Below are 21,972 nucleotides of genomic sequence, written 5' to 3'. Positions count from 1 at the left end.
TTATTCAAATCACAATGTTGAGGGAGCATAAGCAGATGGGCCGTATTCACACAGTTATTAAGGGACAACGTTGATATTCGGACTGAGACTGTTTCTGGAATCGGCGCTCCTAGCCACATCGCTGTGCTGCATTGATTGGGAATAATAAAGCAAGTATTTATGGGCAGTGTTTTTTTCCATGTGTAGTATAAACTTTTTGGCTTGGTTCACATATCCCTGGACCTTCTTTTCATCTGGACGATTTTACGATGCCTCCAGAACCCCTCCCCCATCCCCCCACAGGAGAGCGAAGCAGGGAAAGGGCCCCTCCTCCAAACAGCTTTCCCCGCAGTTGTCCCCATGTCAGTAAACGGTGACTCTATTTTTCCAGCTGTGTTCCAGAAAAGAACTTGGAAGTCATCCTAGTGTCCACTCTTTAACACCTCCACTCTGTCAGCAAACCCCATCGGCTCGGCCTCCCCGTCTCCACTGCCATGCCTGCCCCAGTTCACCACCACCTCCGACCTGGTTGACTTGGTTGACCAAAAAAGCGTCCTCAGCGACCTTCCTTCTGCCCAGTAGGACCCAGCAGTCACACCAAGCTCTAGGAAGTTGATTGGCTGTTGTCACTTCTCGGCACCAAAGCCTCAGAGTCTCCCTTGCCTTGCTCTGAAGAAAACCCAAAACTCTTCCGGTGATCTACTAGTCCCACGTGACCTGCAAAAGCTGCCCCCCAACACACCACACTCACGTGCTCACGTTCCTGAGGCCCAGCTCCTACCGCTGTCACCCTTGCTCACTCTGCTCCAACTGTCACAGGCTCCTTTCATCGAGTGTGTCCTGGCCTTAGAGCGTCTGCCATTACTGCTTCCCCTGTCTGGATAACTCTGCCCCACCCATCACCAGAGCCCAAAGTCTTGCTTCCTTGCTTCCTTCGAACTCTGCGGACCTGTCACCCTATGAAATGCCGACTTCCCTACCCACCCCCCACCCCGCCACTCCCTACCCCTGGCCAGAACGTCTTTGTATTTATTTATTGTCTGTCTCTGTCCCTCCACTAGAAGGTTCGCTGACTGACGAGGGCAGCCCCCAGTCTGTTTGTACCTGTCTGCCTGCCTCACCAGCGCCTAAAACAACGCCGGGCCTGTGATGAGCGTGCAGTAAATACTTGCCGAAGGCAGGATTGACCGTTCAGGCGTACGGAAGGTATGCCATTGCATCTTCGTTAGCACGGGGTGAAGGCCTGAGAGTCCTCAGCCTGTTTCTTGTAGAAACCCTTGTCTTTACACTTGAGATCTTAGATGCCCCGGGAGTGATGAAAACCAACTCCTAGGGATCTACACATATCTGTGTGTTGCTAATGAAATCAACGTCTAATCCGCCGATGCTCCGGTTAGCTTAGAACAAGGAAAAGCCCTCCGTGGGCTGCGTGCTTTCCTAACTGTGGAAATGAATCACAGGAACATATTCCAATGGGAAAGCCTTGGAGAAATTCTGAATGTAGAAGGAAAACCTCATTTACAGTCCTAGAGAAATAGCCCCAAAGTTCACATCCTGCCTTGCAACAGCGACGTCTTTTGCCATGAGGCGTACCCCATCGATAGGCATATACGTGGGGTTTTTTTTTTCTCCTATCTAGAAATGATCAAAGGAACACAGTCCAAATTTGGAGAGCCATTAAAAGCAAATAAACATCACTCAAGTGCTTCAGTGGGTTTTCAAAGATAATGGTGAACGCCCGATTTAGCTCGAAGGTGCAGTGTGAGATGCTTGGGAGGTGGGTTGAGGTTGGCGATTTCAGAACCAGATCAAAATCCAAGTAGTGAATCCCAAACACTCCTGTATGAGGCACCGGGGGTGAGGGAGCCTTGCAGCGAGTCGTGCCCGGGCGCGCCGGGCTTTGACGCCTCTTTCCAAAGGAGAGCTGCCTCTGGGACCAGGGTGGCAGCACCATGTGCCGGAAAGAGCACGAGTTTTGGAGTCAGAGACATGGGTTCCAGGTTCTTATATACACCCCAGAAACTCACTCCATCTTCGAGAGGGCCTGATGCATAATGGTCCACGAGAGATCCGCGATTCCTGCCATCTCCTCTCGTTCCACGCAGCACAGATACTCGGTAGCTCACGTCTCTTAATTTGAGGGTTAGCTGAGTTAGACCTCTTAGAGCAGAGTGTATCAGCTGGTTTTGAGTTCCTTTAATTGCGTTAGATTAATTTGCCCAGTTGGAGAAAAGTATAGCCAGTGGGTTGGTTTCTGAAGATGACCGTAACGTAATTATCTTTTGCCCACACAGAGATAGTTTAGGAGAACTAGCAGTAGGGCTTTTTGATACGACACAGATAAAGCTACACCTAACGGTACGGTTATCCTGTTCGTTGTATGATATTATTTACATCACTCACATGGAAATGATTGTAAATTGTGGCACCATTTATAAAATAGACAAGCAACGTAAGCCCTTCCTTTCAGAAATTATTAAATCGAAGGAGAAATAAAATGAAACTTCATTTGAATGCAGCTCCTCAGATATTTCATAGAGCTCTTTCGTAAATATGGAGCAAGGCAAGGCACTGCTACTCAACGTTTGCATTTTTCCCCTTGCCACGATTCAATGTGTTTATCTTGCATCTTGTATCAGGGGAATAGAGGAAAGCCTATCTCAGTATGTGTGAATTTTCCTAAGTGGGTCCCAGCAGAGGGAAAACTCATGATGGGCCATCTAGTTATACGGAAATAAGAGCAGCTATTCTTTTCTTGCCTATGAAAAGAGAGTAAAAAAGCAACAAAAAAACCAAACCAAAACAACAACAACAACAAAAACCCAGCCTGATCTGTGTCGAGCAAAGGAAAGAAGCATGTAAGCCATGATTCTGGCTCATCGTGAGTTTTTCCTCTGCTGGGAACCACTTACTGAGTCGTGCCAATCAGGGGAAAAAATACAGCCATTTCAGCAGTCTTTCTGTGCATCTGAGAAGTGTCAATCTAAAGGATAAAGCATTGTCTTTTTACAAGCAAGGAGCGCAAATCCTGTTCAAAGCTTCTTTTGATTAAAATTTCTATTCACCTTCTGTCCATGTGATTATCAATGCCCAGCCTGATTTGCTTGTTTCTAACGTATAAAAACTGAGATCCGGTTCACAAAAGTAAATGTCTTTTTAATCTCTAAGGCTAATTTAAAAATCAGCTTTGAGCATTAAAATGTTAAAGGTTTGAGAGACTAACTAATATATGAGAAAAATAAGAGAGAGGAAAGAATAAGGATAAGAAGTAAAGTGGTAATAATATAAAGAAGTGTAACCAGTTATTCCTAGCCATACTTAAACACAATTTTTAAAAAATGAATTTGAATCAAGAATGATGTCAATTAGGAATAAAAAGAAAATGGGTTTTTTTTAATTAGTCTCTAATGAATTTTTAAGACATCTGGGGGCGCCTGGGTGGCACAGCGGTTAAGCGTCTGCCTTCGGCTCAGGGCGTGATCCCGGCGTTATGGGATCGAGCCCCACATCAGGCTCCTCCACTATGAGCCTGCTTTTTCCTCTCCCACTCCCCCTGCTTGTGTTCCCTCTCTCGCTGGCTGTCTCTATCTCTGTCGAATAAATAAATAAAATCTTAAAAAAAAAAAAAGACATCTGGGTTGTAGGATTTTGATTCCTGGAGATCTAAAAGAATGTTAGTCTAAAACAGTTTGGATCAGGGCTGTCTAATATATGTATTTGCCGCTACACATGGCAAAGCGGTCATAAACTCCGAGCAAATTAACTCTGTGGTGGGGGAGAGAGGAAATGCCCATCAGATCATATGTGCATGACATGGTGACATTGCCCTTGAGGTTCAACATGGGCCATCAGGCATATAATTTCTCGAATGCTCTACCCTGACTCTTTGGTTAACTATGGGCCTGATAATCATAACATACTGCTAATACAGGAAGTGAGTTTAAGGACAAGAAATTGATTTAATCACCGGGGCGTATCTTTTTTGTTTATTTTTAATTATTTTTAATTTTTATCAAAGTAATATATCTTTGAAGTACAAATATACTAAAGACTTGTAATAAAAACAGCCATCCCACTCCATTCTAGGAACAATCACTTTTGACTTGTAAATATTTCCTCTGATATGTACTTTCATATTTCCCATAATATGCTTTTATTGCTCTTTCTTGGCTTATGAATTTTAGACCTTATCTTTCACATCCTGCATAGGATCAGGAAGAAATGACTTCTCTTGCGCCACCCTCCTCAGCCCACCCCACGTCCTCCCAATGAAATTGTGTCCGTTCATCTATGAACACAAACTCCAAAACATTGGCTCCCACAAATTAGCAATTTATTTTTCTCACAGAACGTGAAGTTCAGAGCTCATTCAGAGACTCTAAGATGTCCTTGGGAATCCAGGATCCTTCTGTCTTTCCTGTTTGCCAGCTTGACCACGTGTCCCATCCCTCTCATGGTGACACAGCAGCCCCTGTCCCTCAGATAACTGCATGCCTACTCCTGGTGGGGAAATTGGGAAGGGCGAAGGGCAAACTGCGTCTCTTCTAAGAGCTTTCTCAGGAGCCCTCCACAGCAGCTTCTATTAAATTTCCATAGGCCATACAGTTTCATATCAGCACCCACACTTGCCAGGGAGACTGGGAAATGTTCTTCAGCTGGGCACATTTCTGCCACCAAATACACTGAAGTTCTGTTGGAAAGAAACAAGGGCAAGATGGATACTGGATTGGCTCCCAGTAGTGTCTGCCACAAGATCTGTATCAGAGATTGCTGCCGGTTTAAGGAGTGTCTTAGGACTGGGCTTCTTTTTATGTGCGTTCTTTTGCTTTTCCTGGAACTAATAATAGTGTCGCCTTTTGCTTATATCCATGTGCACCTGTTCATCCTCAAATGTGATCTATCAGTATCATTTCTCCCCCTGGAGACCTCTGTCCAGGAGTTGTTCATCTTCCTGCTACAGCTTAGATGGGGGCCTTTCTAGAAGGGCCACATCCACCATCTTTGTTTCTCTTTATGTTGACTTCTCTGTTTTCTGAGTCCCATTGGCTTATCTTTCTTGGCTTAATTCCCTCCTTTTGCTAAAACCCGTCTTTGAGTAGATTCCAAAGAAAGAGTAGAAGGGATGCAAAAATTCTGAGTCTTTCTATGAAAAAAAAATTGCATTCTATCTTGACATTTGATGAATAGTATGACCTGGTATAGAATCATCAGTTAGAAATCATCTTATCTCAAAATTTTATAGCTCCTACCTTCCAGTGTTGCAGTTGAGAAGCACATAATAAATCTATTAGCAAAATTCCATCATTTATAGAGGCGAAAGCCTTCTACTGATAGCGGTTTTGAAATTATCATTATTAGTTGCAATAATTCAGTAAACATTTATTGACTAATTGATCATAAACTGTGTGCTTGTATATACGACAAGTCCATTGGCTGGGCTATAGTACCCAGTTATTCACTCAAACTCTAATCTAGGGGCTGCTGTGAAGGCATTTGTAGATGTGGTTAACAGCTATAATCCGTTGACTTGAAGAAAGTAGACTATTTTTGAGAATGTGGGTGGGCCTCATCCAATCAGTTGAAGGCCTTAAGAGCAAAACTGAGGTTTCCCTGAGAAAGAAGAAATTTTGCCTCAACCATAGGATGAGCTCCTGCCAGCCTGCCCTACCAACGTCAGACTTACCAGTCCTCACAATCACAGAAGCCAAATCCTTGAAATAAATCTCAAGATGTGTGTTATATAGCCTACTGGTTCTATTTCTCTGGAGAACCCTGACTGAAACAGACCTCACCGGCTGCAGGATCTAGTAAAGGGGTTAATAAGACAAGTAAAAAATACATTATTATAATAACGTTCTTCTTGCAAATTTAAGCACAAAATTGTAGCAAAAAAAGTAGATGGTTTGGAAATTGAGGAATTACTGTGGGGAAGTAAGATATTACTGTGTTGACATGAAGCAGAAGGTTTAATTGGGAGTGTAGAGAATATTTGACAGTGGGAGGAGTATATAAAAACCATTGCCAAGTTCATGCATAAACCTTTACCGGATTACTAAAAAGAAGATAAGGAAGGATCAGCCATATTTAATCCCATCAACAAAAACTAGGAAATGTCAAAATATTTCACCTCTAAAAGCGGAGAATTATTAAATAGTTAAGATATGATTAAAATTTTAAATAGCATGATTTGTTTTAAATCCTTAATTTTCAAGTGAGGAAATATCAAGTTCCATGCATTGAAAACCCTGACTGGTGACCAGTTAGTCAGTTCTGTCCTATCTGCAAGTCTGCCCTTAGGGTACATTCTCCAAAACCATTTCTTATACTGGGTCTATTCCTTCCATTTTTGTATTCACAGGTTTCTTCCCTTTTTTCCAGAGTCTGTTGTCCAAAACACTCATATAAGCAATAGTTACAAAAAAGCTTTCCCACTCATGATTTCATCTGTCTCAGTCCGTCGGGTTGCTACCACAAAGCGCCACAGACTAGGGGATTTATAAACAACGGACATTTATTTCTCACATTCTGGAGGCTGGAAGTCCCAGATCAAGGTGCGGGTCCGTTGGGTGGAAAGTAAGAGCCCACTTCCTGCTTCAGACAGCTGTCTTCTTGCTGCGTCCTCCCGAGGCCATGGGGCAAGATAGCTCTCTGGGATCTCTTTTACAAGGAACTAGTCTCATTCATGAGGCTCCACATTCATGACCTAATCGCCTTCCAAATACAACACTCCACCTCCTAATACCATCACATTAGGGGTTAGGATTTCAACATATGCATCTTGGGGGAGCACCAACATTCAGTCCATAATTTGCCTGACCGTCCCCTGAAAAATTTGGGCTTAAAGATGTCAGTTGGTTTACTTGACGTCCACCGGTGAGTTTACCGGCTATATTGACACCAAAAATGGATTCCCGATCGCATCTATGACCCGTGCTGCTGGTATGCCACATTGCCTCCATCAACCAATCAAAGAAACTGGCTTAACGAGTACCTATGCCCAGTGAGTAGAAACTTGTTGCTTTTTTGTGACCTCCTGTAAGAATTATAGGTTCTATAAATAAGAATTATTTCTTTTTTTCTAAGCAGGGCCTTGTGTTGTCGACTGAAACTGCCTTCACTAATTACCTCAAATACAGTATTCCTCAGATTTTTCTCTGCTGTCATAAGTATAAAGCAACTGGGTTTCTGGAACCTCTGCAGGAGAGGAAATTCTCTCTTTTCATAGACCCCAAAGATTGCACTTGTACCAAGCACACTTCCCAGGTGGCTGACTAGGCAATATCAGCTTGGTTTTCACTGACTTTTAATGATGTGTCCTGACACATATTTCAATAAACTATACGAAGTTACTGATAGTCAACCATGATTTACTTACACAAATGATAATCCCATATGCTTTGACCCTAACAGAACACAGAACAAGGTGACCCAGGTCCTGCTAGCTCTCCTGTGAGGTGCCATGCTCATGCCCAGTCATGTCCAGTAGGGCCTACCCAGGGCCACCTGCTCAGGCACCTATGTGACATTTACTGTGCAGGTCTGTTTATAACTAAACCTCCACATACCACACAGGACTGTTATCTAGACTACTTTTTTTTTTTTTTTTGGTCTAGGCTACTTTTTAAGGAATATCCGTCAACAACACTAAAACATCCCTTCAGCTGTTATTTGCAAACACGGTTAATCACACACTGCAGAAGAAAACATCTTCTCCTTTGGCAAAGCAAGTTTCCTGTTTCACTTTACTTGCTTACACCGTTCCCAGTAAGTGGATCTAATGCTCACTTAGTGGACAACCCCCAAGGGGCCATTTATTTCATTAGAAGTTTTAAAAATTACACACAAAAAAAGAAATTTTAAAAATTATATTTATTTATAAATGAAAAAGACTTCATTTTTTTACACCATCCACTTTCTTTAGGCGTTTTCTGGACACTTCTAGAAACAGCGCATTTTATAACACAAAGCAGAGTTATTCTGATCCCAAACACTTGATTCCTGGTACAGCAATTTATAACAAGAAGATCCTGGGTTATCTACCTTGCCTTCCTGATCTCGTCTGTTCATCTTAGCCTGACAACGGTGATGTCTACTTTTCGGTGTTTTGGTGGAGAGAGTAAATGGCGCACGTTTGTGAAGAACCTGTCAACACGCGTGGCTCACAGTGGGCACTTATAGGTGGTGTTTGTTAATGACACCACCATTAGCATTCCTGTGTTAGTGCGTAATGAGAAAATGGTCGAGATGACCATCACCAATTACTGTCTCTCTTACCGGTGGAAATGCCCTTCCATAGACTTCCCAGGGGTTATCGTATATATCCCTCCTGGAGATCTTTGGAATCTATAACTGATAGAATGCGCAAGTATGTGGATGCAAAAGTGTGTGATGCCTTCATATAAAAACATAAAAAATACAGTGTCTCACAAATATGTCCATGAAGTCGAGGTTCTGTTTTAGAAGGCCGGCCTCTAGTCTTTCACTCTGGTCTGTTTATGATGCTCAGATGTCGGAGTGTTAGGACGGAAGATGGCATTGTGCTTATTGTTTTCATAAGTACAGAAGAGATAATGATATTATGGTAAAAAGGTAACTGTGAGAGTTTAAGTTTCTATGAGAGTCTTTTCCCTTCCTTGCTGTGGCAGTGGCAGCAGTCAGATGGGTGTCCGTGTCTCGGGGAAGCCGCCATTGCATTGCGTTCTCTTCCCGCACACGTTGGTTGACCACCTCCTCCACAGCACGTACAGTGCAAGTGGCCGGGGTTGCAAAGATGAATGGGACGCCATGTTTGCCCTTGAGAGTGTTACAGTCTAATAGGAGAGAGACTCCAGAGAAGAGGATGACAGTATCCAATGGAAGTGGCAACAGAGGTGTATCATGGTTTGCTCAAGCTGGTGCTTACCATCTCCTGATTTGGCACCACTCTTTCCAACTCTGTGTTCGTGTCCTCATGGTAGGAAAGGAGGGAGTATTTACACCACAGAAATCGGCAAAGGCTGCTACGAATCTTGTTGTTTTTTTTCCCCTGAGAGCTGCTTGTTAAATATTTACCAGCACACTACCGGCTGTCTAAGAACTGCTTTATGAGCACAGAGAAGGGAAGGGATTAATTTGTCTTGGGGCATTGGGCAAAGCACAGAAGAGGGGTGACATGTGACCTTGTAGGATGGTAGGGGATTGGGCTAAAGGAGAAGAAAGATGGATGAAACTTGGAAAGGGCACAGTGGTGGCGAGAGGAAATCCCAGCTCACATTTACCTGTGAGATGATGACCGCAGAAGGCAAATGCAGTTGTGAGAAGCTTCTGTTGAAAGTGAGAAAGGAGATGCACCTTGGGACTTAACTCAAGTGATACTGAATGGCGGCAGCTCTGGGTAGCTCCCTATGTCCCGGGGCTGAGGGCATACCTAGGGCAGGAATAGGTACAGTATATCTCAAAGTGAATCAGAGGCCTTTGATGGGGCGGGGGATGACACAAAAATGCAGATTCCCAGGCTCCTCCTCAAACCAACAGATCAGATTCCTTTGGAACAGGAGCAGGGGCTTTGGGGGTTGCATTTTTTACAGTGTCCCCAGAAGTTTCCTTGCACACTGTAGCTTGAGAACCAGTATTTCAGAGCTGGTACATCCATGGTTCTCAATCTGGCGTGATTTTACCCACCCCCCCTTCCAGAGGACATTTGGTAATTGATTATTATTGATCGTCATGGCTCTGAGAATGCCGCTGGCAACCAGTGGGCCCAGACCAGGGTGCAGCTCAACATCCCACGACGTACAGCCCGGCACCCTCTGTGGAGAATGGTCCGACCCCAAATGTCAATAGTGCTGAGGTTGGTCTAGGTCATAATGAAGGGCTCCGAAATAAGTACAAGCCAGCTTGTGTCACCAGGTGGGCCCTTGGCCTACTAAGATGGGGGGCTGGGGTGGGGTTGTGGACCTCCCGGTCCAGATATTGGGCTGCTGAGTTTTCAGAGAACTGGGCAGAGTTCTACTAAGCCCATGTAGATGACACTCTTAAAACTGCCCGTTCGTGATCTGCTAACTTGTTATTTTTGCCTCTCATACAAGAATTTAAAAATATTCACTGAATTAGTCTCACAGAATTTTGGCCACTTCTTCGGGAAACAAAATATATCACTGGTGCTGCACAAAGTAGTCTTTGCTCGACTTGCTCTTTTTTTGAAATCCGAAGGTAGATTTGCATTGAAATCACGCTGGCTAAGAGTTGAATAGTTACTGTTTATGGGAGTGAAGAAAGTGGACTTTGGGAATTCTTTTTCAGTATGGGTTTAAGTTTCTAAGAAGCCAGCTAGCCTTCCTCCCATCCTGCTGAGGTGATGGGCAGCCAGCCCCTGTTTGTAAGTTCACTAGATCAGCTCCGTTGGTAAGGTGAGCCGCAGTGAAAGGTAGATACACTTACCTTAGAAATTGTCTTCTTGATGAAACATCAGTGTTTCTTTTTCTAATAACAGATAAAAGATTCTTGGCCATTTGTTGCGTTTCAACATTTGGGTGCAAGTTCCCATTTAGATTTGTTTTATACAGTTCATCTCTATGGAAATGACGTGGGCGGCACCCTCCTCCCAAGGTGTTCTGCATAACAATTTGGTCTCCTCCCCAGTGGCTTTGCCAAAGTGGGACCTGGGGGCAAGATACCCTTTTCAAAAAAGATGGTTGGGTCCTGAATGTTGCACTTTCCTGGCTGAAATAATCGTGCACCTTCCAAATGCTTTCGTGCTTTTAGGGCGCTCCCAAAAGGCAAAGCCCTTAAGGCCCGAAGCTAGTTAGTTAGGCTTTGAACAGACCCCGAGCAGCGAGATAAGAATAGAACTCATCCTTTACTTTGGGAGCTTTCGCCGTGCTTCCAGCTGCTTCCAGCCATTTAAATCCCGAAAGCTCTCTAATCCTCGCGGAGGCAGCCTTTCTGGCTCCCAGGACCCACCCCTTCCTCCTGATTGGCGGGGCTCCTCCGGGGCCCAAGCCAGCCACCTACGACGTCTCTGAGACCCGATTTGAAATAAGAGCCAGGCGGTCCTCGCTTCCCTGAGCCCGACTTTTCATAGGCTGGGGAAGAAAAGCTTGAGAAACTTGACATTGTCTTGGGCAGAGTGCATGTAGCAACAGATCAAAGGAAAAGGAAGAAAACGTGCTCTTTGCTGCCTGTGGATCTCACTGAGTTGCTTTTGTCTTGCGGGCTTCTGTCGGGTTTGGTGTTTCCCCTCTGAAGACCGCGGTGTGGGCTTCGAGGCAGCTCGCTCCCTGCCGGATGGGTCATGGAATTCTAAACATGAGGCAGGTAAGCTCCAGGGGCTGCACAGGCGGGTGGAGAGGGAGGGCGCAGCCTGGGACCCCTGCGATGGTACTCCGGAGAGCTGCTGGATTAGCAGATGCCTGTCCGAGTCCGTCCATTTGGCGTAAAGACGGGGCTGCGTTTTCCTAAGGGAACCGAAGAAGCCGATTTTCTGAGCCCCCCCCCCACCCTTTTACCCCCTCCCCAGTTTGCCTCTAATGGTGATTGGTGATGTCAGCCAGTCATTGTAAAGGGCTTAAAAGCGGTTTGTAGAATATGTAAATCAATTCCAGTTTGCAGTCGCTGGAATGTATTGTGCAGGCTCCGTCTCAAGCTTTTAGCCTCTATCCTATGCTTTGGATTAGAATAAAGATAACTGAATATCCTGAAAAAGAATTACACGGGGCGTCTTATCTCATTTTGGCTTCCCATTCTGAGCACTTAACTGTGTTTATGGCTGAGAAGGCGGAACCAGCCTGAAGTGAGCACAGACAGTCCTTCCAGAAAAATGCAGATTTATTTTTCTGTTCTAGCAGTTTTGAAACTGTGTTGCTTCTGGACGTGAGACGGCAACCCTGAAGCAGGGAGCTGAGAAAGGCTTGGGATTAGTTAAAATGAGTCTTTGAAAGGAATTCTAACTGGGCAGCTTCTTCCGTGGCTTCGGGGCAGAATGATAAAATTCCTTATCGGCCCAGACAGAGGTTTATAGCTTTGCCATTAAGAAAGGAAAAGAAAAAAGTGGGTGTACGAAGCCAAGAAAAGGGTGCGATTTACAACTTATTCAAAGTTATGGAAGACTCTGATGTCAATATATAAATATCAAGATTGGTACTCATAGAAAGGGAAGACAAGATTGGAAAAACATGCTGGTGGGCTGGCAAGGGCAGAGAATTACCAGAGGAGTGTTAATTGCTTTTGCCTGCTCTCAGCAAATCTGGGTAGGAAAAGTTAGCCTCGGTATTACCACCAGAAAAGCTCTTCACTTCTTTTTTCTAAATGGGTTCAGTACCCGCCACCCTGAGCACTTTGGGGGAGGTGATTTGCATAGGAAGCAAACTTTCCCTCTGGCGGCCAGGGCGAGGGGTTTAGAACTTTCTGTCCGTTTCCTGCCGCCTCGGGAGGTGGTGCAGAGCCCCCCACCCCCCCAACGGACGGGCGCCAAGACCCTCTGCCGCTGGCTCGCTAAGCAGGCGTGGCTGGCAAGTTTTAGTGAGTGCAGAAAAGCACATTTAGAGGAGCAAGTGCCGTGTGTTTTCAATGAGTTGCCCTTGCCTTGCCGCACATTGCGGGGCCGAGGCTGAGTTTCTTTCAGTTCTGCAGACCCACAACCGACCCCGTTCTTTTTATGCCGAGCAGTCAGATGGGAGGGGGAAAAGGAGCAAGAAGCCCAAATGGAAAGGATCTAAAAGGTAAAAGAGGAGCGCAAAAGAATTTTGACAAAGGTCCTTAGCTGGAACAAAGAAGTCATTTGATCCTGTGCAGAGCCACCTGTCCTCTCCTCGGTGGTGTCTGAGCTCAGTTTTCAGAATCCCTGTTCCCACACACTCCCTGTGGAACGGTGGCACTCCCCTTGTCTGATGCCAGAGGCATGCTGGCCGGCTTGGCGTAATTTCCCCCGTGCCTGGCGCGTCGTGGCATTCGCGTGAATTGGACTTCAGCCCGGTATTGAAGTTTTAAGGGTACACATGTAATAACTCCTTTGTTATTTAGTGAATGAACGACCTTTTAATCCTCTGACTCTGTGTGTCTCATAATTTTTTGGCCTGTTCTGAGGGTGGGGTGGGGGTGGGATCCCGTGGGGGGTGGGTGGAAGGGGGAGAGAGGAGGGAATAGTCACTGCTCACCCAAAGAATGGGGGGGCAGTCCAGGGTTTCAAGCATCTCATACATTGTTCACAGCAGCTAGAACAACAGTGTAGAGGGGATGAGGTGGTGGAGTTATGGTGTGGATTAAGCCTAATTTCACGTGAGTTTCTCTTGGGGCAGACTGCTGCATCCAGGCTGGGTGAATGGCACCCATCAGCCAATGTGCCGCCACAGCCTGGCAGCCCCGGCCGGATTTGCAGCGTTAACTATCAAACAGGTCCGTGTGTCATCAGCTTGGCGATGAAATCCAGTTTCTGCGCTGAGGAGTGATCCGTCCCAAGGGCTGCACAATGCGGAACAACGGGGTGGCAGCCAAGAGACCCCTGCCACGGACTAGGCATAGCAGGTAGCCAGGAGCCGCCAGCAGAATGAGAAAGCTGCCTGCCTGGACATGAGATTCAGAGGGGTTTTGCTCTCTGCCAGGGTGGCAGGAGAAAAAAAAAAAACGCATAGAAGGTTGATATCGTTTGAGGGTTCCTAAGGTCACGCTGAGTGAGGACAAAAGAAAAGTGTAAACCTGATTTGCCTTTATGAGGAAGTAATTTCCAAGTGTGTGCCAATCTTTCTCCGCGCTCTGATCATAAATGGGAAGCTTTCCCGAAACTTCCTTGAGAAGGAATTTGCTGTGTTCCCAGGCGAAAGGAAAGGCATGGCCACCTGTTGTGGAGGCCCAGCCAAAAACAACAGGTTTGCCTGTGGCATTCTCGCAACTGCAAATACCCTCCGCCAATAGCGCACCGCTCATTGTCCCCGCACAGGAGAAGAACAAATAATTCTGCTAGAAAGGAAAAAAGCAGCTTCTCCAGACAAAACTGCCTACCAGACCTATTTTGCGTTTTTAATATCCTGATGACTTTCCAAACCACTCCAAGAGAAGAAGGTGCACACTCTTATCTCTGATAGACTAAAACAGAGCATCGCCTTTCGCCTTAGAGTGTGAAGGGGAAAAATGAGGTAGTTATCCAGAGCTTTAAGCAGCTGCTCGATTCTTGCAAGGCTAGCATGGTGCTTATATAAGGAAGCTGTGACTGGCCTGTGTTGCGTTCTTCAGACTGGAATTAAAATGCCCAAGGACATCTGGTTTAATAATGAATGTCTTTGTATTAATCTTTCCTTTGAGGATTAGAAGGTCCTTTACGAACATGATCTATTTATTCTCTGTCACATCCCCCAGGAGAGAACGAGGTGGCAGTTTGATCCTCATTGAACAAATGGTGGGGTGAAGGCGGAGAGAACAGGCGAAGTATAAAGATACGCGGCAAATTAGGTGCAATTCTGAGGGTGACTCCCGCCCACTCCGCAAGGCAAGCTACCTGCGTGCACGAGGCTTGGAATTCGAAGTGATGGGGCTTCACGCTGGGCACCCCTACAGCATCCCTTTCTCTTACGGTTCTGGAACCAGCATGCCCTGTCCCAAATATGCTTTATGGTTTCCTCCATTTGAAAGTCGAGCCTATAAAAGTTGAAAAGGCATTTCTGTTCTCATTTGTCCCAACGTTGAGATAGAAAGATACTGTAACTAACCGGAATTTAAAATATGTATCTGAGAAATTTGCCCTTTCAACAGCTGTTTCAAGTTTTTGCCCTGGTTTGGAGGTTGGTTTGGAAATCCAGTGTCTTCAACACCCGTTGAAATGTTCTTGTCTTCCCTGCTATCTCTCCTTTGCAGCGAATGTTAGAATCATAAGACTTGCTGTCAGATTAAAGGTTCTTATTGGTCGTTTTGAAATATTCAAGTTGGCTTTTCCTTGCCATTCGTTATGACATGCGTTCATAGTTTGCTTGGCTGTGGACCGCATAGGCTGTGGGCAAATCCTTTAATTGGTAGGTGCATGTTACCCGCAGACATTCCAGCAAGTTTTAAGGCTAAGTGTGTATGTGGATGTCTCCTGGCTTTGATCCCTTGTGTGGTAAATAGACATCCAAGGTAGCTATGGCAACCTGGACCGCACGGTGTTTCGTGAAAGGGCCCGGGGATTTGGTCGCTGGACAAAGAGTAATTTGTTTGATTAGAAAAAGGTGGGGCCAATCAGAACATTTTTAACCAGCATGATCTGAGGATCTCAGTTCATCCAAATCATTCGGATTTTTCTCGATAAGGCAAAAAGAATCAGTGGTTAGCCACGACCAAAGTATTTTGCAGATGAAATTTAAATGCTTTTCAGTCAAACGGTTGCTACTTCCAAAAAGCAACTTATGAAGTGAAAGGAAAAGCCAATATATTATCAGTCTGCGCGTTATTCTTACTGTGAATATTTGCATTTTCAGAACTTGGTGGGATTTTGAAAAGAAAGACCACAGCCCGATTGGGCGGTGTGCATTTCAGTTAGCCGCCTGCAGAGGTCAGGCTTGAAGTGTCTAGGATGGAAGGCTGGGCAGTGGATGCTGCCGGGAGCCCGATCGGAGGCCCGGAGAATTGCTCTGCTTACTTGGAACAATTAGTTAGCGATTCTTTAATCTTGTGACCAAAGCCACGACGAAAATGAGTTCATTCAAGGAAGAGAATATCAAATACGCTGTGATTAAAGAAAGGGCTACAAAGCCAGGTCAAACAGGAATCTAATCTCCCATTTAGATACGGGACAGTTTTATCAAAATGATTCTTTCTGGCTCGTTATCAACTCCTTTTATTTCACATGAAACTCATCTCGGGGGATTTTGTTCTAGAAGGTTGCTTGCCTAGTTTTATAACCTGGCATGTTCTAGAAATTTCTTTAAATGAAAGGACAAAATATTAGGGACCCTTCTGGATCCACAAGACTTTTATCCCCCTCCCCCCACCCCCAGAGGAAAATATCCCTTTGACACAGATTAGGATGGTTAATGGCCTTCAGAAAGTCAGGTGGTGGTAAAGAGGTCAGAAAATCGAGGCACTGAAAAAAAAATGTTTAGAGAGGACTTTTCTAAAATAAAACAAACAAACTAAGAACTTATCTGCTCTGTGCTATAAAAGTAGTTTTGGCTAAAAAAGGCAAAAAAAAGATGTACTGATCATTTGTAGTGCAAATGGATTTGAAGGTTTCATACACAGTCAGCTGTTTATGATGAGTGTAACACAGAGGCTGTCCTTCATTCCTTACATTATTCGGGGACATTCGCTGAGGAGTACTTCCAGAATTAATGTATTCAGTAGTCTGTTCATTTAAACTATTTTAAATGATTATTAGATGCCTTTTTGGGCTACAGACATGATTTTAATGTGATCCCTGCCCTCAGAGGACTTTTGATCTGATACATAGTTTATTGTGCCAGTAGCACAATGTAAGTTATTTGTGGGCAGAATGCCTGCTTATTAATAACTACATTTGTATGGATAAGAATCTACTTGATCAATTGGTAGCCAAAGCTTTCTTGACCTTAGGAGACTTGACAAATGATTTGTATTTGTGAAGTTTAGTTAATTTTTAGCTACATATCCATTTGTAGAAAGTTATGAGTTCCTCGTTAAAATACATTTATCATAATTATTAAGTAGTCCTTTAACCAATTTTTAAATAGAGAAAAATAACTCCAAGGCCGTCCCCAATCCAGAATGTTTTCCAATGAGAAATGATTCCATTTCCAGAATGCATTATCATAAAAAATAATCTGATTAATGTCAGATTCAGTGCTGAGTTTTGAGGACATGCCTCCATGTTACACAGGATGGAACACGGAGGGAGAAAGAGTTACCATGCTTTGGGTAATGGGCCAGTCTTGGCAATATTTGAAGTAGGAAATGTTTACAGTAGTTTGCACTTCTTTCTCCATCCTTCTGATACCTTCTGGGTCCGACTGGGACTCCCTATCCAAATACACAATGAGTTGAGTTCCTGTAATTGCCGAATTTCCCTCCTGCCCTGCCCCACCTCCACGCCACACCCCTACTTCCTCTAGACAATGGTCTCAACTAGGTATTGGGGGAGAAGCAATATGGATGAGCTAACATGACTCTTAGCCCTTCAGACCTCAGGATGAATCTTGGAGAAAAAGTAAGCAGTAGAGCCTGGAGCTGCAACAATCAGGATTGCCCTTTCCGGGGCAACATTTGTGGGCAGGGTCATGCCTTTGACAGATGGGACTTGTTGATGTGTCCACCCATAGGTCCGACCTCTTCACTTGTTTTCTTTCCTCGGCATCCTGCCTGAACGTGCGGACTCACTGAGGTCTTTGTGAGTGACAGCCAGGGAAGCACAGGGGGCCAAGTGAGGGGAGTGATGGTACTTGTGGGTTTGGGTTGTTTGTAAGGATGCTCTTCGTAAGCTGAGTGCTGTTTATGGGATTAGAATAAATGGAAAGAAAAAAGCTGGAGCTTCCTCTTATCCACACAAGTATTAGAAATGGTGCGTGTATTTCCAGTTAATCATTTGTCTGCCTATCTAGGGACTGAGTTATTCAAGAGCAAGAGTTACATCTTAATTACCTTTAAATCCCCCGGCCCAAGCACAGTGCCTGGCACACAAGAAGAATCATTAAATATTTTATGGGCACACGCTAGATGAATTTTAGCAGGAAAGAACATTTTCCAGGAAGCATTTTCAAGAGGAAGAAAGGGCGTTAGAAAGGTTGGGGAACAGCAAGGACTGAATAGATTGACATGAGAGAAAAATCAAAGGAGTTTGCAGTTGCTTGACCACGTAGCCCATGCAGTTGTGTTCTGGGCGAGGGCACAGCCTGGAATATGGCAGGCAGCTTAACTTACGTCCTTCGCGATGGGGCTACAGAAGAGGTCAGGAAATGGGATATGTCCTCCAATAGCTCAGAGCCTAAAAGCAACGATGGAATCTGGTTCTTGCTCTCATTGAGCCCGACCTGGTGTGTTAGGCCTTTGGCCCACGTGCAGCTGGTTTATTTTGCCAGGTGAGTGGCATGCCCAAGGTCACTCAGCAACTGAGAGACTGTTTCTGAGAGAAGACTCAAGTCTTCTGCTCTATTCTACACATATGGTGGCCACATTTTCTCTACGAAATTCAAGACATATGCTGGACAAAGCATTTTCACTGCTTCTGGGTGTGACAGACTGTCTGAGAGTTATGGTTAAAATGATGAAATAGAAATTTCTGAGACATTTACTGGTTTATGGAGACAACAGGACGAATACATTTTCGAAGGGCCCACGCAGTAGACTGTGTCGTCTGTCCTATGTCAAGTGGTGGAGTGTGGCTTCAGTTGTATGTGTTTTGAAGTGGCCTTCCCCAAATAAGTCGGAGGAAAGGAGCTGTTTTTGGACAAGTGGAATTTGTTGAATGCCCTGCTCAGTTGCCAATAACTGGATGAATGACCAGATAAAGAGAGAAATGGAAGGCATCCCTAAATATTAGAAATCTATTTATTTAGGAGACACAAAGAGTACTGGTTAAAAGTGTAGCACTTGTGGGTTGAAATTTTCACTCGGAGGGATGCTTTACCCTCCATCAGGGAGCAAAGGTATGAGCAAGTTTACTTCTAGAACCTGAGTCTTCCCGACTCCCCACCTTATTGCCTTTTGACTACACCTCATGCCTTCTGGTAAGATGTAATTTGGATGTTTTGGGGTCACGGTCTAATTTAATGTGCTAACAAATGCCAAGACAGTTCCAGCAGGTGGATGGTTTCTGGCGAGTCAAGCAATCAGGAAGGACTGTATCCCCTTCGGAGCAAATACCATCCGAAAAATCCAGATGGTCACATAGCCTTATCTTTGGATTTTGTGGTACTTTTGTCTACATATTCTTTGCTCTGATTTTAGGTAAGTGTGAACATGTCAGAGAGTAAAACCTTTGGAGGATTATGTTTATACAGAAGAAAGTTGTAGGAGTGAGAGGAGTCCTTTTTTTCTGCGAATTAATCAGGGGGGCTTTGTGGAAATAGTGCAGGAAAATGAAATGGAGCAAATAGAAGGGCGAAGCAAGGATGAGTTCTTTTAGTCAGCGTCTGGGGAAAGCAGAATAGAAAAATTGGCTACTCACTGAGGGACTCAGTTTAGTTTTTTTTCATTGGTCAGCGTTTAAAGAGGGTTTCTTTTTTTTTTAAGATTTTATTTATTTGTCAGAGCGTGAGCACAAGCGGGGGCGGGGGGGGGCAGGGGAGCGGCAGGCAGGGAGAAGCAGGCTCCCCGCTGAGCAAGAGGCCAATGCAGGGCTCTATCCAAGGACCCTGGGACTGGGGCCCCAAGCCGAAGGCAGCCACCTAACCAACTGAGCCACCCAGGCGTCCCTAAAGAGGATTTCTGGAGAGGTATCAATGCTGCTGCCCTTTCTATATGGCTCTGAGTGAAAGAAGGAATAAAAGTCATGATAACTGAGTGAGAGAAATTTCTGAGTGGAGAAGAACGTGATAGGAGACTATTAAATAATGAGTATTTACTGATCAGTGCTTCTCAGCTTGGAGGAGACACTTCCTGAATATTTTTAACATTTCCCCTTTCTAACATTTCAGCTGTCAGAATGGAATAGTTCACATGTAAACTACATTGTTTTGGTTTAACTAACAAAGAGTGATAAGACGTGAATTGTTTGTGACAGCCCCGAACATTGATAACAGAAGACATTAATGCCTGCAGACACAGCCTACATGGTAAAATTCTGGGAGCAAAAATGCTTATTATGTTAGGCCAACATGCTTCGACCTAGTTTTGCTTTTCTGCTTGGAAATTATGTCAGTATTAGTTACATCATCCCCGCGGATGAGCAATTTCACATTCTTGTTTATTTCAGCGTCGTTGTATTCATTTTGTAGATTTAGTTCTGACCTCCAAGAAGCCAAACTAATCCTCATTGACTTGCACTTTCCTTTTGAAATGAGTCTTCTGCATGATAAAGAGAGAGTTTTATGTATTAACGAAACAGTCTAAGATGGAGTCTTCAAAGACATTCATTTCTCCTTGATCCGGGAGCCATTGCCCCCTTGAAGGCTCCAAAGGCCAGCCAGTTTTCTGCTGATCAGAATTAGTCTCCTTTTCTTTGTCTTCTGGGGGATGGAATAGATGACTGTGCCTGAGACTGCCACAGTTGAATAACAAAAATATTACAGGAGACAAAGCGCTAGATGGGACATTTCCCAGTCCATCATCCTTAAGTTTGCCCATTGCATATTTCTGCTTTATTTATCCAGTAGGAACTAGCCCGGCATATTTTTCCTATTTAACATTTTTATGAGATGATTTTCAAAATGAATTATTTCCTCCGTTGATTTCAAACACATTTTTTTCCCTGCCATTTAGTACTTTATATCACTAGGGGAAAGAACCACTTAATTCTTTCATACATTTATGAATTCAAATCTTCAAAGAGTGTGAGTTCTTCCAGTGATCAACTTACATCGAATTTACAAGTATAATTTGCTACCAAAAGACCTTGAACGGTTTTTGGTGCACATGTTTTGGCATTCCTTATTAACAAACGTAATCAGGCCAAAGCCCACAAGAATATGTATTCATGGTTCCTCTTCAAAAAGCCACCGACAGTATGCTCTTGTTTTCTCATTAAATCCGTTTATTGTTAGCTCCTCTGCAAATCCTGTCTGAATGCAGAAAACCCAAGAAGGGAGAGTCCCCTTCAAAGCACTACCAAACCAACTGAATTTTAACCAGGTAAACTGCTGATTAGCTGTGGGTCATTTAAAGAAACAATCTAAAGTCATGGGCCTACGTGCAGGTCCTAACTGTGATTTTGGGGGGGGGGCCTTCAAACGTTGTTTGGAACCGTCAATTCAGAGTATCAGAGTGTCTTATCCTTATGTAACTTTAAATCCTAATATCTTGAAGAAAAACTTCGAGGATTTCTGAAGTCCCTAATGGGTATACAAACACTGTCATTCCTGAGCTGCCCAAAGTGGGAAGTACACTGTCTCTCATAGCGATAGCCATTTCTCGGTATCGATGGCAGAGTCCCAGCAGTTTTTCTGATCCTCTTGGGCAGACATGAATATATTCCCCTCATCTTACATAAGTTGAGGCCTTTCACATAAACTACTTGCACCCTTTTAGCCCCCACTTTATCCTGGAGATCTTTCCATCGTGGTGCACAGAGCTTCCCTCCTCCTTTTCTTGAACAACATCATAGCATCCCATCTTGAAATGTACCATGATTTATTTGACCCTTCCCTTACCGATCACCTGCGTTCTATCCAGTCTTTTGCTATTAAAACACTGTGCATAGAAAAGCCTCGACCATTCATCAGTTTGTGGGGGGCAGGTGTGTCTATATTATAAATCCCCAGAAGTGGGATTGCCGGGTCAAAGGGTGCCTGCGGTTTCTGATCTCATCTCGATGACTAAGTCACACTGCCTCCCCACGGTGTGCAAGCGCTTCCTCAGAGCCTCCCCAAGGGAGTGCATTGTCCAGCTTGTACGTCTTTGCCTACTTGAGACATGAGAAGAGGTACCGCTGCGTAGCTTTCCATTTCTCTCCTGAGTGATGCTGAGCATCTTTGCATGTATTTGACGGCCATTGGCATGTCGTGTGCGGCGTCTGTTCACATCCTTCATTTTGGATTGTTCTTGATATTCATTTTGCAGTCCATCTGTCTTTATAATAACCATTCACCAGAGGGATATATCTTGTCGACGGTCCCCAAGTATGTGGGAAATCATCCGAAAGGGACTCCTGTCGTAAAGTAGCTACTTTCCAAAGATTTTATACGAATGAAGGTAGAGCTGGTGCACAGCAGACACTCATGGCAGAGTCCAGATTTCTGGGCCTGTCGATCGCTCTGTCTTCTGCTCTCTAGCCAGCACTGTCAAAGCCTGAGCGTTATAAAACACGAATAACCTCCGGAGTGTTGAAAGCTTACTACTGCGGGTTTAATTCTGGGAGGACACTCATGTTGTTAGTACTGTTTGTTGGAATTACGGCCCTTTTCCAAGGAAGAGGTTCCACTT

General features: G+C 44.5%; 1 protein-coding gene across 5 annotated transcripts in view; it reads left to right on the top strand.

The window, feature by feature from the left end:
* Window positions 1-21,972, top strand: part of MID1 (midline 1) — a 569,906-nt gene that overhangs the window by 406,960 nt on the left and 140,974 nt on the right. Inside the window, exon 1 of one of the 5 annotated variants that reach the window (XM_044391876.3) lies at window positions 8,713-11,274. The exons of the other annotated variants lie outside the window; for them this stretch is intronic. The gene's annotated coding sequence lies outside the window, so the exon portion shown is untranslated. Of the gene's footprint in view, window positions 1-8,712; window positions 11,275-21,972 lie in introns of those variants that run through there. 5 annotated transcript variants of the gene reach the window in all.

This window comes from Ursus arctos, chromosome X (genome assembly GCF_023065955.2).
Source record: "Ursus arctos isolate Adak ecotype North America chromosome X, UrsArc2.0, whole genome shotgun sequence".
NCBI classification, from domain to species: Eukaryota; Metazoa; Chordata; class Mammalia; order Carnivora; family Ursidae; genus Ursus; species Ursus arctos.
Note: the sequence above shows the minus strand (reverse complement) of the source record. Positions and strands in the feature narration are given on the sequence as shown.